Source organism: Salvelinus sp. IW2-2015, linkage group LG6.2, assembly GCF_002910315.2.
Source record: "Salvelinus sp. IW2-2015 linkage group LG6.2, ASM291031v2, whole genome shotgun sequence".
Lineage (NCBI taxonomy): Eukaryota > Metazoa > Chordata > Actinopteri > Salmoniformes > Salmonidae > Salvelinus > Salvelinus sp. IW2-2015.
In genome coordinates, this window is record NC_036846.1 from 19811999 (window position 1) to 19821778 (window position 9780).

The window sequence follows — 9780 nt, forward strand, 5'->3', positions numbered from 1 at the left end:
CTCTCCCGGAACGTTTACTTGCACCCTGGGGAGGTTAGGATTATTTTATTTTTATTTTGAGTGTTTAATGTATTAAAAGGGCCGAGGTAATGAATTATAATCTTTAATGCAGCGACCGATCGATACCACAAGAGAATAAATCAGCTTTTACTGAGAGGGACAAACCCTTTAATACACTAGGAGAGAGGGAGGGAGAGAGGGAGGGAGGGAGAGGGAGGGAGAGAGAGGGACAAAGACTGAAAGGGAGGGAGAGAGGGAGAGAGAGACATAGGGAAGGGAGGGAAGGAGAGAGAGAGGGACAGACTGAAGGAAGGAGAGAGATGGAGGGAGGAGTGGTAAAGAAGAAAGTGTGAGGATAGTTACCTTAGGGGTAGCCTCATTGACTAAAAGGCCCTGAAAGCTCTGAGATTTTGACAGTTTTGTGATGATGCAAGGTTGCAGGGTCAGACTCTGAGTTAAGACAAACACTTATTCTCTCTCTCCTGCTGTCTGTTGTTGTGTTTATGTTTTTCTCCTCTCAGCAAATCCTCGTCGATCTCAGAGCGTCTCCACAGCACGGGGCTGGACTTTAATTAATTAGATGAAACTTTATTCCTCTCTCTTGATCAGAATTCAGCTTTCTAGGTCTCTCATTGTACCTGCTCTAGTCCTACAGGTAGCTAGCACCTCCGCCTGAGGAAATAATACAGCAACAAAAATAAAGATATACCTTGAATATCTGATATCACCAAGGGCCGGTAACTACAGTGCCATCTCTGAGTAAATAATACATCAAAAACAAGGAATTGAATATTTCCAAAGTCTCAATTCATCGTGCTTTTTAGTCGGGGAATAGGCTTAGTCTGTGTCCTGGAAACCGGACCCTGGTGTTTGCTGGGTCCAAGTGTTACTGTCTCTCAGTTTTTGCRAGGTCAGTGTGATTTCAGGCAGGCAGTAAAGAAAAAGCTGGCCATTAGTGGCTCTTTAGAGAAGACCACCCACATTCACATTTGATGTCAAGGGCTGAAATAGTTAAATAGACAGACTCAAGACAGAGAGAGAGAGTTCTTCACTGACAGAAAAACACAGATGGCATTACACCACTCCACTTGTCAATTACAGAGCCTTCAGAAAGTATTCATACCCCTTGACTTATTCCATATTTTGTTGTGTTACAGCCGGAATTCAGAATGTATTATAGTTTTTTCTCTCTCACCCATCTACACACAATACCCCATAATGAGAAAGTGAAAACATGTTTTTAGACATTTTTGTACATTTATTGACTAATTTACATAAGTATTCAAACCAATGAGTCAGTAAATGTTGTGAGTCTGTGAGTCTTTCTGGGTGAGTCTCCAAGGTCTTTGCACACCTGGATTGTACAATACTTTTACATTATTATTTTTAAAAATCTTCAAGTTCTGTCAAGTTGGTTGTTGGTCATTGCTAGACAGACATTTTCAGGCCGATTTTAAGTCCAAACTGTAACTAGGCCACTCAGGAACATTCAATGTTGTCTTGGTAAGAAAACTAGTGTCTATTGTCCTGCTGAAAGGTGAATTTGTCTCCCAGTGTCTGTTGGAAACCAGACTGAACCAGATTGTCCTCTAGGATTTTGCCTGTGCTTAGCTCTATTCCATTTATTTTTATTCTGAAAAAKTCCCATGTCCTTGCCAATGACAAGCATACCCYTAACATGATGCAGCCACCACCYTGCTTGAAAATATGAAGAGTAGTACTCAGTGATGTGTTGTGTTGGATTTGTCCCAAACAAACATATTTCCACTGACATTATGGGGTATCTTTTATAGGCCAGTGACACAAKATCTCAAKTTCATGCTGTAACACAACAAAATGTGGAAAAAGTCAAGGGGTGTGAATACTTTCTGAAGGCCCTGTATTGAACCACCACTACAGACACATACTGACAAGCTAAGATGAACACTGGGCTGTGTTCTGTATATGTCATTTGACTTTTATTCTAGTCTATTGGCTGAAAGGAATCACAAATGTCTCTTTTTTACACCCCTACTCTTCAAACGTACATGTTAATGACAACTGGCACAGATGTACAATGCATTTAGTTTTATTGAATGTAAGGAATGAGAAGGAGTTTCATTGTCTTTGTTCTGGGTTTTTATTTCACTGCTTTTTTCACCTTGTGGTTGCTGTCTGTTTGCAGGTGTCAGATGGAGATGTCTGACTGAGTGGCAGGCCCAATATCATCCTCCACACTCACACTCACTCACGCTGGATGCATCTCAATTTCATAAACAAAATGTTCAGAGGCTGGGGCCTCATTTTGATTAATGTTGCCATGACAACTACATAATTCATGAATTGTATTAGCCTTCCATTTGTCTTTTTCTGAATCGTAATTCACCGGGGCTTCGGTGGAGAGCCTCTCTCTCTGCTTTTATCCTTTAGTGTCAGTCTTCGCTCCCTTTAATCCCTCCATCCCCCCACCCTCCCCAGCTGAAATGCTGATGTGTTGCTCCCTTGGTGTGGGATGCAGGGAACCAGAGAGGCCCTACATTCGTGATGGACCTACAGGCCATGTTTCTCATTTAAAAGATTCTCCCGCATCTGATCTGTATTGGTGTCTAACTAGCTCTACACTGACACCTATTGGCCACAGAGGAGAAACTGCTGCTTATCACCCCAGAAGAACAGAGACATCTCTTCAATGATATATACAAATACAGTACTAGCTGGTAGAAAAACATTTCGTTTACAGTCTATGGAATCGGAATACTGTATTTTCTGGCACCTTTTACAAAAATCAGACAAAACATTTGCTTTGACACTTTTAATTTGAGTCCCTATCTGGATTTAGATCAGATGTGTATGCAGAGGTCGGATGTGTGCAAAGATCATCATTCCAGTTGAAGCAGAAAGGCAGACATTCTCTTTTAGTTTGCCGGTTTATCCTTACTGGACTGACAGCAGGGGTCTGAGTTGAGATGTCCTTCAATGTTGTCCCCACTCACGGCTAAACCAAACACACACAGAGGTCCTGTCAAAACCAGTCACTTCACTTCAATTTGTCAGGTTGTCAGGGACATCAGTGCCAGCTCATGTCTAACCCCTCCCTCCGTCCTCCCTCCACCTCTCCCCTATAGCCACCTCTGCATCTTCGCCTCTCCATCCACTCCCCCACTCCTTCCTCTGATCCCTCCTTACCTCTCTCCCCCATTTCCTCCCACTACCTCCCTCCCTTGTTATACCTTCTCACCTCTCCCCGTTTCCCCCCACTCCCTCCCTCTTCATCCAACTCACCTCTATCCTCCTCACCTCTTCCTCCCTCCTCCATCACATTCTCCTGGCTGTTGTTGGCTGAGGTCATGGGTGTGGTTTTGGGTGTGTCTGTAGGGCTGCCTCTCTTTCCCAATCACTCTGTCTGCAGATTGGAGACGTGGAGGGGCGAAGTCTTCTGGTCTCCGGGACTGAAGGACTGGGAGCCCAGCTTTCGATGGGAGCCCAGCTTTCGACGGCCCCGCAAACTTGAACGCAGCGGCAGCCCACACAGCCTCCCGCCTGGTCAGAGTCACCCAGGGAGGGGGCATGTCGCAGGGGGAGGGGGAGACGGGGCACTGCGGGGTTCTGGAGGAGAGAAGAAAGAGAACAGATGGGAAAGATGTAACGGAGATAAACAGAGGGACAGTGAGGGAGAGAGAGAGACATATGAGCAGTAGTATCAGTACAAATGACTCATGTAGGGATTTGAATGTGATTTGTTATAATAGTGTCTGTGGTCTCTCACGAGTTGTTTGTCTGTCTGTCTGTCTGTTGTATAGTCTCACCAGAACCAGCAGCAGTCTGTGTGTCTGGTGGGTAGTCTGCACTGTCAGCCAGGTTCTCTATACTGCCAACAGCGTAGAACAGAGCACGTCCCTCTCTCCCTACTCCTCCTCCTTTAGGCTTAATCAGCTTCTTCATCCTGTCTGCTATCCAGTTGGACTTCCTACAGAGGGATGGAGGAGGAAGGGAGGAAAGGAAGGAGACATAGTGAGGGAGTGATCAATAAAAAGTGAGGGAGATGGAGAGAGTGGTTGGAGGGGACGACGACAAAAAGAGGGATTTGGCCTTGATCTGTGTCTGCATCCAAACGAATTGCAGGAGTCCAGAAGAAACGCTGGAACCTCTCTCGACAAGTTCACCTGTCCATGACAGCATCTTTACAGAGGGGCATCAGCCTCCACAGCCCCAATCTTAACGGCACATCATTGACTCAATGGACAACCTGTTGTGTGTGTGTGTGTGTGTTGTTGTGTGTTGTGTGTGTGTGTGTGTGTGTGTGGTGTGGTGTGTGTGTGTGTGTGTGTGTGTGTGTGTGTGTGTGTGTGTGTGTGTGTGTGTTGTGTGTGTGTCTTTACTTGGCCTTGCTGGGTGTAGGCATGCTGGGGTCCAGGACTCTGTACTGGTCCATGATCTTCTCCACCAGCTTCTGTTTCTCTCTACGCAGCTCACCCATCTTCTCCCTGGAGAGAGGGAGGAGAGGGGAAAGAAGAGAGTTGAAGAGAGATGAGAAGTTAGGCGAAAATAGAATAATATTTACATTTGTGTGTGTGTGTACTGACTGGTACTCTCTGCTGTGTGTGTGTGTGTGTGTGTGTGTGTGTACTGACTGGTACTCTCTCTGCTGTGTGTGTGTGTGTACTGACTGGTACTCTCTCTGCTGTGAGTGGTGCTGGTCCTTGCGCTCCAGGCTCTGCTCCATCAGGTCTCTGTTGTGATTGGTCAGACTCTGGTTCTGCTCCAACAGGTGACGGTTCTCCTCCTCCATGTTCCCCTTCAGCTGGGTCAGCAGCTACACACACACAGGTTTCAGAATTATTTCTAGTAAACAAGGTCTAACTTAAATATACTTTTGTGTTCCAAAAGTCATCACAAGGATAGTAAAACAAGGACAATTTGACAAGTGTGGACATTTCGCCGGTCCCTAAAAGCAACAATGCTATTTTGTGCTCAGGGTTTAGGGTACAATTAGGGTTAGGTTTAGTTTTAGGGTAAGGGAAAATATACTTTTTTGGTCCCAARTTGGATAGTAAAACCAACGTGTGTGTGAGTGAGACCCTGCCTTCCTCCTGACCTGGTACTGGTTGGTGAGGCGGTCAGTGCTGAGCTCCAGTCTCTGGTTGTTCTCCCTCAGAGAGCTGATCTCTCCCTCCAGCCTGGTCCTCTCCAGCTGTGCAGCACTCAGCTCACCCCGCAGCATCGAGCCCTGAGCCAGCAGCTCACTCTGTACCTGAGCTGACTCCCTCTGCACGCCCTGCAGCCTGGGAGAACAGAACAACATACATCACAACACAACCAGATAGTATCAGATCAGACAGACCGACAGACAGAGACAGAAAACCAAGGAATTACTTGACAAAATAAGACAGTGAAGCAGCAACTCAGGCTATTTGTCAGTCAAACAACCAACTGCTTGGTATCAGACTGAATAGATCAGGGATGAACTGAGTAGAATAAGGACAAACCGGATAATAGGAATGAACTGAATGATCAGGAATGAACTGAATAGATCAGGATGACATAATAGAACAAGGACAAACTAAATAGATCAGAAATATAATCAATAGATCAGGAACGAACTGCATAGATCAGGGATGAGCTGAATAGATCAGGATGAACTGAATAGATCAGGGATGAACTGAATAGATCAGGAATTAACTGAATAGATCAGGGATGACATGAATAGAACAGGACAAACTAAATAGATCAGAAATATAATCAATAGATCAGGAACGAACTGCATAGATCAGGATGAGCTGAATAGATAGGGATGAACTGAATAGATCAGGAATTAACTGAATAGATAGGAATTAACTAAATAGATCAGGGATAAACTGAATAGATCAGGGATGATAATGACAGATGAATAGAGATAAGACAGGATGAACTGAATGATCAGGGATGAACTGAAGATCAGGGATGAACTGAAGAGATCAGGGATGAACTGAATAGAATAAGGACAAACTGAATAGATCAGGGATGAAATGAATAGAACAAGGACAAACTGAATAGATCAGGAATGAACTGAATAGATCAGGGATGAAACTGAATAGATCAGGATGAACTGAATAGATCAGGGATGAACTGAATAGATCAGGAATGAACTGAATAGAACAAGAAGTTATATTACATGAAATAAGTTGAAGAGAATAAGTGATGACGGAGCAGTTAGTTGTTTGACTGAGAGGGTTTTTTTTTACCTCTCATAATCCTCTTTCAGTCTCTCTAGTTCTCTTTCTCTCTCGCTTTCTTCTGTACCTCTCCCCATCTTCTCTCTTTCCATCTTCATCTCTGTTTCTTTCTCCTCCAGATGGGATTTGAGGCCAGGAGCTCCTGATACCTGGAGAACATGAAGGTGTTATGAACATTGCTATGACTTATACTTAAACACTCATTAAGGTGTCATGACTAATTTCATAAACGTTATTTTATCAGGGTTTTTCTCACAAGTCAGTTTACAGTGTATTCAATGGCATATGAAATTACAATCAGACTGGTTTCATAAAGTTACGAATGCCTTATGTATACTTCTTTAATAAAGTGTTACTTGGTGATCACTACCTTCCTTCTAGCTCCCTACCTTCCCTCCGGCTCCCTACCTTCCCTCCAGCTCCCTACTGGCTCCCTACCTTCCCTCCGCGCTCCTATCGGCTCCTACTTCCCTCCGGCTCCTCCTTCCCTCCGGCTCCTACTTCCTCCGACTCCTACCTTCCCTCGACTCCCTCTTTCCCTCCGGCTCCCTACCGCCCTCGGCTCCTACCTTCCTCCGACTCCCTACTTCCTCCGACTCCTACCTTCCTCCGACTCCTACCTTCCTCCGGCTCCCTACCGGCTCCTACCTCCTCCCTCCCTCCGACTCCCTACTTCCTCCGACTCCCTACCTTCCCCTCAGCTCCCTGTATGTGTCTCCAGGTTACGGTTGTTGCTCCTCAGGTCAGAGTGTCTATCCGCAGCTCCTCTAGCTCCGCCTCCTGTCTCTGCTGCAACATTGTCATTCGCTCCTGGTCCCTCCTCAGCCCCTCCGTCCTGGCCAATGACTCCTCATGCTCCCTGGCCCACACCTTAGACTCCGCCTCCAGAGCAGCACACCTGGCCTCGCTCTCGTTGCACCTCGCCAACACTGCTGCATGCTGGAAGCTCAGGGCCGCCTGGTCCACCTGGGAGAGGGGAAGGGGAGGGGGGGGGGGGGTGTTGGAAACCAAACACTGTGACTCTGACACAGGTGACAGTACTACCGTCTCTGAAGTGGCGAGAGGTAACACTTTCAGTATAATAACTATATAACAACATGTAGCTGTATGATACTGTAGCTGAGTGTTGAGTGCCTGCAGCTTGGTGCAGGTCTCCTGCAGGTGATAGAGTGATTTTGCAGGGTGTCTATCTGCTCCCTCAGGTGGCTACGGCTGACTGGGACTGAGACAGCTGGGAAGCAACACCTCCCGCTCCGCACCCACGCTGCATTCTGAGGGGAGGTAGAAAGAGATGATTTGACTAGAGAAAGTTGACAATCACATGACTAGTTGTCACAGCATATATCAGCAGATTGAAATCTGAGAGGTGACACACACACGACACACCACTCCCGCTCCGCATCCACCACTGCATTCTGAGAGGGAGGTGAGTTGATTACAAAGAGTTGATTACAAATATGATTAGGGTATAAGCAGAATATTCTTCCTAGAGACGTACACTGGGGGACAGGGTGCGGTCCTCTGTAGCTAGCTTCTGTTATCTAGGCATATGATATGGCACAGCAAATATCAACAAATCAAATAATAACGACAGGTGAACACACACCTCTCTCTCCAGGTCTATCAGTCGTTCACTCAGAGACCAGTCCATCTTCTCTACTCTAGCTTTTGGGGTCGTAGGGAGGTCATGGCCCTCCTTTGATTGGGCATCTTTAGCCTCTGGGTGCTCTATGTGAGTGTGTCTGAGGATGTAGCCTGCTGTGTGTTAGCAGGGCTTTCTGGTGGGAAATTAGCAGGAACGGCATCTCTCTCCCGCTTCTCTGAAAGAAGGTCAGCGGTAACTGTCTTCAGTTCAGCCTCTGCCCTCTCCAACTCCTGCTTCAGCAGTGCAGCCTCATTGGACAGTTTTTGAGACTGCACCTTCTCATTGGCTAGCTCCTGTGGGAAAAGGAGAGGATGAAAACATATTTCTAGGCTCAAGGTACCCACACACACACACCACACCCCAGCCACCCACCCACCACCCCACCACACCACACCACACACACACCCACACACACCACACACACACACACACACACACACACACACAACAACACACACACACACACACACACACACACACACAACACACACACACCTGATTCAGAGATCTGATTTTCCTGGGCTTCTGTGTTCAGCTCTTTAAGCTCCTGGCTCTCCTTCTCAGACCCTGTAGCCGAGTACCGAGCTCCTGCTCCAGGTCCTTGTAGTGAGCACAGAGCTCCTTGGATTGAGACAAGCTCCTGACACACATGCCTACAGACAGAGAGATCAACTAGGTCAGACCCATAATATGTAATAGTACAGAAACAACTATGTACATGGAGGGACTGTTCTGCTACCTCTATTTTAAATGAATTGTGTGTGTGTGTGTGTGTGTGTGTGTTGTGGTGTGTTTGTTGTGTGTGTGTGTGTGTGTGGTGTGTGTCGTGCGTGCGTGCAGTCCACGGTGTTTGTGTATACCTGTGTTCTGTTCCAGACTCAGGCCTCTGGTTGCTGTGTTCCAGGGCTGATGCTGTACTCTGTAGCTGCTGCTCAGCCTGGCCGCTCCCTCTCCCTTCGCTCTGCTCTTTCGTTGGCTGTCCAGCTCTCCCTGACACGCTCCTTCTCCTGCTCCAATCGCAAGGCCTCCAGCAGAGCCTGGTCCGCCCGGGTCAGAGACTCCACCTCTAGTGCTACCTCGCGAAGCTCGCCTCTAGCTCTTCCTCATTGCGCCGTGAGGATTCTAGACTCCTCCCCTGGCGCTCTAGCTCCGCCCTCAGGGCTTGGGTATCAGCTCCAATTGGTCACCCTGGCAAACAAGGTAGCGTTCAGGATCACAGTATTCAGTGACATTGTGTAATCTAGTCCTGATCTTTCTGTTGGTAGTAATTTTGTGTGTGTTTGTAGGCATAGTGTGTGTGTTTGCAGCAGTGGCACCTTGCGTTGGGCAGTGCGTAGGGTGTCACAGAGCTACGGAGGGTCTCTCTCTCTCTCTCCAGCGTGGCTCGCTCCCCCTCCAGAGTAGCGATGACCGAGGCCTGCATCCGCTGCAGCTCAGCCTGGCTCCGCAGACGACATAGCTCCTCCTCATCTGCAGGCGCTCCGCCTGCAGCACCTAACACACACAGAGGGAATGATGTGGAAGGGACAGAGGGACGGACCATCTGACAGACAGACTACAGTAAGGAGGACTAGGAAGACTAAGATTAAAGACAGACGATGGTACTCTATGGGAAGACTGGATGGACGGACAGATGGATGGATGGACAAGGATTAAGTAACTGTCTACGACAGCTGCAATGTGAAGGAAGAAAGACCTATGAGTCTGGTACATGAAACTACTGGCAGAGTATATGATTTTCGGATCGTGATTGGTTCATACTCTATGTCTCCTAGCCTCCGCAGGCTGCTCTGTAGTGCCTTCCTCGTCTCTGGCCTCGGCTCCAGTAGCACCAGTCCTGCTCAGCCTCAGGCTTTTTCCGCTCTGCTCCCAGCTTGGAGCGCAGATCCTGGGTACAGACACCTGCTTGTCAGCCTCCTCGGGCCTGCTGGAGCTCAGAGGCCA

The 9780-nt window shown here is 47.4% G+C and overlaps 1 long non-coding RNA gene and 1 pseudogene across 1 annotated transcript; both read right to left on the reverse strand.

The window, feature by feature from the left end:
- Positions 1 to 2838: 2838 nt before the first annotated feature.
- LOC111965523 (girdin-like) overlaps positions 2839 to 9780 on the reverse strand; it is a 25799-nt pseudogene continuing 18857 nt past the window's right edge.
- On the reverse strand, positions 7365 to 8492 carry LOC139027979 (uncharacterized). Its single transcript, XR_011480106.1, has 3 exons — positions 8332 to 8492; positions 7798 to 8129; positions 7365 to 7462 (listed from the first exon to the last, which is right to left on the reverse strand). It is a non-coding gene; the product is annotated as an uncharacterized lncRNA (long non-coding RNA).